This window comes from Lipotes vexillifer, unplaced genomic scaffold, assembly GCF_000442215.2.
Source record: "Lipotes vexillifer unplaced genomic scaffold, Lipotes_vexillifer_v1.1 scaffold216, whole genome shotgun sequence".
Taxonomy (NCBI): Eukaryota; Metazoa; Chordata; class Mammalia; order Artiodactyla; family Lipotidae; genus Lipotes; species Lipotes vexillifer.
Genome location: NW_006779100.1, coordinates 491746 through 497566, shown reverse-complemented (window position 1 = coordinate 497566; position 5821 = coordinate 491746). Strand labels below are relative to the sequence as shown.

The 5821-nt window shown below is 41.1% G+C and overlaps 1 protein-coding gene across 1 annotated transcript in view; it reads right to left on the bottom strand.

Moving 5' to 3' along the window:
* Positions 1-5821, bottom strand: part of MYO1D (myosin ID) — a 249529-nt gene that overhangs the window by 25680 nt on the left and 218028 nt on the right. The gene's annotated exons all lie outside the window — the stretch shown is intronic.

Below are 5821 nucleotides of genomic sequence, written 5' to 3'. Positions count from 1 at the left end.
GCAGTGGTTGAGAGTCCGCCTGCCGATGCAGGGGACACGGGTTTGTGCCCTGGTCTGGGAAGATCCCACATGCCGCAGAGCGGCTGGGCCTGTGCGCCATAGCCGCTGAGCCTGTGCGTCCGAGCCTGTGCTCTGCAACGGGAGAGGCCACAACAGTGAGAGACCTGCGTACCACAAAAGAAGAAACAGAAAAACCAAAAAACCCAATTTTGTTTCTTTTTATGGCTGAGTAATATTCCATTGTATATATGTGCCACATCTTCGAACCATGAGGAAACAATCAGACAAATCCAGAGGAGACCAGTGCTGGACTCTTTAAAAACTCAATGTCAAGACTTGAGGATATGGGGAGAGGGAAGGGTAAGCTGGGACGAAGTGAGAGAGTGGCATGGACATATATACACTACCAAATGTAAAATAGATATCTAGTGGGAAGCAGCCGCATAGCACAGGGAGATCAGCTCGGTGCTTTGTGACCACCTAGAGGGGTGGGATAAGGAGGGTGGGAGGGAGGGAGATGCAAGAGGGAAGAGATATGGGAACATATGTATATGTATAACTGATTCACTTTGTTATACAGCAGAAACTAACACGCCATTGTAAAGCAATTACACTCCAATAAAGATGTTTAATAAATAAATAAATAAATAAATAAATAAAAATAAATAAATAAATAGGGCTTCCCTGGTGGCACAGTGGTTGAGAGTCCACCTGCCGATGCAGGGGACACGGGTTTGTGCCCTGGTCTGGGAAGATCCCACATGCCGCAGAGCGGCTGGGCCTGTGCGCCATAGCCACTGAGCCTGTGCGTCCGGAGCCTGTGCTCCCCAATGGGAGAGGCCACAACAGTGAGAGGCCCGTGTACCGCAAAAAATAAATAAATAAATAAATAAATAAATAAATAAATAAAATAAAGTATTGTCCCTTAAAAAAAACAAAACAACTCAACGTCATACATACCAAGTGTTAGTGAGGATGTGGAGAAACCAGAAGTCTCATACTGAAGGGAAATGTAAAATGGAGCATCCACTTTGGAAAACAGTTTGCTAGTTTCTCACAAAGTTACACAAATGCCATATGGAATAATTCCATTCATAGATAGCCACCCATGAGAAATGAAAACACACGCCCATGTAAAGTCTTGTATGAGAACATATGTAGCAGCCAAATGTCCATCAACTGGTGAATAGAGAAATGAAATGTAGTAGATCCATGCAATGGAATATTACTCAGCAGTGAAACGAAAGGACCAATGATATATGGAACATGGATGAACCTCAAAAACGTTATGCTGAGTAAAGGAAGCCAGACACAAAACAATATCTATTGTTTAATTCTGTGTGCATGAAATTTCTAGAAAAGGTAAAAGTATAGAGACAGAAAGATCAGTGATTGTCTAGGGCTGACGTTGGGAGTGGGGATTTACTGCAAATGAGCATGAGAGAACTTTCTGGAGTGACGGAAATGTTCCAAAACTGGAATTATGTCATGTTTGTACAACTGCATAAGTTTACTAAAAGTAACTGAACTGTACCTTACAATGGGTGAATTTTGGGGTAAGTACTCTAAATGTATTAGTTTGCCAGGGCTGCCATAACAAAGTACCAGACCAGGTAGCTTAAACAACAGAAATCTATTTCCTCACAGTTCTGGAGGCTGGAAGTCCAAGACCAAAGTGTGGGCAAGGCTGGGTCCTTCTGAGGCCTCTCTCCTTGCTTGCGGATGTCTGTCTCAACCTGTGTCCTCACATGATCTCTCCTCCGTATGTGTCTGTGTCCTAATCGCCTCTTCTTATAAGGATACCAGTCATAGTGGGTCAGGGCCCACCCTAATGGTCTCATTCTAACCTAATTACCTCTTTAGACATTCTGTCACCAAACACAGTTACATTTTGAAGTGCTGGGGGTTAGGACTTCAACAAATGAATTTTGAAGGAACACAGTTCAGCCTATAACAGTACATTATACCTCAGTAATGCTGTTTTAAAAAGTCATTATCATGAAAAGAGGGGTGTGTGCATAGAGATACAGTTTGGGACTAGAAGAGATGTAACTACCAAATTCAAAATATGAACCTAGATGGGATTTTTAAAAAATGGGTATAAAAGACATTCTTTGAACAACTGAGGAAATTTGAATATGAGTTGTCCGACACATGATGGATGATTATATTAAATATTATGGAAATATTATTAATTTTCTTAGATATGAAAATGGTATTGTGGTTATGAAGGAGGATGTCCTTATTCTTAGGTGAATGCACACGGGAGCATTTTAGTGGTGAAGTGTCATGAGAGAGAGAGAAAACAAATATGCCAAAATGTAAATTAAATACCGAATCTAGGTGGAGGGCATATGGCTGCTCCCTGTAATATCCTTTCAACTTCTCTGTACATTTGAAAAATTTTATAATAAAAAGTCAGAAGAAGAGAATTAGCAGTGAACTCTGAAGGGCTAGAAGGTTCTAAAGGTTGGAAATACACCTGTATCAAAGATTTCCTTTATTCCTTTCCTTCCCGGCTAATTGTAGTAGAAAATATACTCTTCTAAAGCTCACACCCAGTTATAGCTTTCTGTAAGTGAGAAGTGCTTAGTGTTTGTTTCTACTATTGATACGTAAAATCGAGAATAAAACATACCACAGATTTTAGAATTTTTAAAGGTTGGCAGGGAGGAGGCCAAGGAATATGGTTATAGCTCATTTAGAGTAACAAATAGGTTAAGACCTTTTTTTTAACAACTTCATCGGAGTATAATTGCTTTACAACGTCGCGTTAGTTTCTGCTATATAACAAAGTGAATCAGCTATATGTATACATCTATCCCCATATGCCCTCCCTCTTGCATCTCCCTCCCACTCTCCCTATCCCCCCCGTCTAGGTGGTCACAAAGCACCGAGCTGATCTCCCTGTGCTATGCGGCTGCTTCCCACTAGCTGTCTATTTTACGATTGGTAGTGTATATATGTCAATGCTACTCTCTCACTTCGTCCCAGCTTACCCTTCCCCCTCCCCGTGTCTCCAAGTCCATTCTCCATGGTAAAGACCTGTTTTAATAGGAGCAACAAACTGGTGCCCTGTGGGCTGAATACGGCTTACAAGACGTGTTCTGTTCGGCTTACATGGCATTTAACAATCAGGAGATCTTACATATAATACAAACTTCAGCTTTTTTTCTAGGTGAATCCAAAGGTTTGGCATTCTAGACTCTGGTGTGGTCACAACGGATTACAGTGGAGTGGTGGCTGCCCCTTGATGGGTATGAACTTTATCCATTTCTGAACCTGGCTGACTCCTAAAGGAATCTGACTTTTTGACAAAGAAAATGGGTAAACAGCAAGCTGTCCCTTCTGCTAGATTGGCTCTACCAGCATCCCCAGCTCTCTTTTCCTTCATATGGATATAGCTAATGAGAACATTATACTGGGAGGAGGCTGAAACTGAAGGGAGAGATTTTGGAAATTTATTATAATTTTAGAGTTCAGAAAATCTTTGCCCAACAGTAATTAAAACTGTCTTTGGCACAAAGATAGACAATAGGCCAACAGAACAGAGTAGAGAAACTAGGAAGAGACATATGGACACACTTGATTTAGGACAAATGTGGGACTGAAGAGCAATGGGGGAAAGATGGTCTTTTCAACTGTTTACACGGGAAAAAAAACAAACCCTGGGCTGTTGCCTCGCATATACACAAAAATCAGTTCTAGGTGGACTGTAAGATGTCAATGTGAAAGGCACAGCAATAAAGCTTATAGAATACAGCAGATGAGGATATCTTCGCGACCTTGGGATAGGGAATGATTTCTTAAACAAAAATAAAAAAGCATCAACCTTAAAGGAAAAAACTGATAAACTATGTCAACATGAAAAATGTTGTCCACAGACAACACTAAAAGAATGAAAAGGCAAGTCCCAGAGCTGGAGAAGATATCTGCAACACATGTAACTGTCAATGGGCACACAGGCAGAATATAAAAAGAACTCCTAGAAATCAATTTTTAAAAGACAGCCCAACAGAAAAACAGCAAGGGACTTGAACAGGCACTTCATAAAAGACATCCAAATGACCAATAAACACAAAGAAAGGGGCTCAACCTTATTAGTAATAAGGGAATTACAAAGAAAACCCACAATGTGTATCCGTCAATGGATGAATGGATAGAGATGTGGTAAACATTCACAATGCGATACTGTTCAGCCGTGAGAAGGAAGGAAATCCTGCCGTGTGCAACAACCTGGGTGAATCCTGAGGGCATTATAATGGAAATAAGTCAGACAGAGGAAGACAAATACTCTATCACTTATATGTAGAATCTAAAAATGATAAACTCGGAGGAACAGAGAGTGGTGGTTGCCAGGGGCTCAGGGGAGGGTGGGGAAAATGGGGAGATATTGGTCAGAGGGTACAAACTTCCAGATAGAAGATGAATAAGTTCTTGGGATCTATTATACAGCATGGTGACTACAGCTAATAATACGGTATTACATAACTTGAGAGTTGCCAAGTAATCAGATCTGCAATGTTCTCACTACAAAAAAGAAATGGCAATTATGTGACGTGATGGAGGTGTTGCCTGATGTTATGGTGGTAATCGTACTGCAACAGATAAATGTATCAAATCAACACACTGTACACCTTAAACTTACACGATATGTCTGTTATATCTCAATTAAGCTAGAACCGTAACTACCACATACCCACTAGGATTGCTGAAATTCAGGACTGTCAGTACCTAGGGTTGGAGAGGAAATGGAGCAACTGGAACCTTCCCATTTTGCTGGGGTGGGGATGGGGGTTGTAAACCAGTATGACTACTTTGGAACACTGGAACTATCTACTAAAATTCAACAGCAGTCTCACTCCTGGGCATTTGTCCAATGAAAATGTATGCATCATATAGACACCAAGAGACATGCACAAGAGTGATTTAAAAAATCTCAAATATCCATCAACATGTGAATGGATAAACAACCTGTGGTATATTCTCACGAGGAAATGCTACACAGTGATGAAAATGAGCAAATTAGAACTATATGAAATAACGTGGCTGTTCTCGTAAACATAATGTTGAAAGAAACACAAAAAGGAATACACAGGGTTTGATTTCACTTACATTAAGTTCAGAACGAGCAAAAGTGTGCCTCCGAAAAGGAAGGAAGAGGTAGCGACTGCGAGAGGACACGTGGGGTTTTTTGGGGAGTCCTATTAATGACCTATATCTTGATGTTGGGGATGGTTACACAGGTGAACTCACTTTGTGATAATTCGTCAAGCTATACACTTAAGATCTGTGCATTTTTGTGCACGTAGGGCATACTTCAATAAGCAAGTGAAAATATTTGCCCAGATGTGAATAGCAGTAGAGCGTGTGCTACATGTCAATAAAATATTCCAAGGGTCTGCCAATCCAGTGCTCTCAGTTTTACTTAAATTACACCAAGTGCCCATTAAAGTTAAGCACTTGGGGCACTTAGGTGCTGCTGCTTTATAGAAGTTCAATGAATTAGAAGATACAGACAATGAATTGGATGGGTACTTTTTATGGTACATCAGGAAAGCAACAAATAGTGGTCCCACATTGCCTGGCTGGGAGCTGTAAAGGAACTGAGGAAATACTTTTCCGCTGAAAGCACAGGTTCAAAAACTGGCTAGACACACTGTCAAACCGCAGCATCAGCTGAATTCTTACCTATGCTGGTCATCCATGGGCACAATTTAGGTCCTGCTTGGCAAAGACTGGGATCCTGGCAAGTGGAATGGCGGTAGGTGGAAGAGTCCAAGGACCCAAGGATGCCTGATGGATATAGCCTATTTGAAGC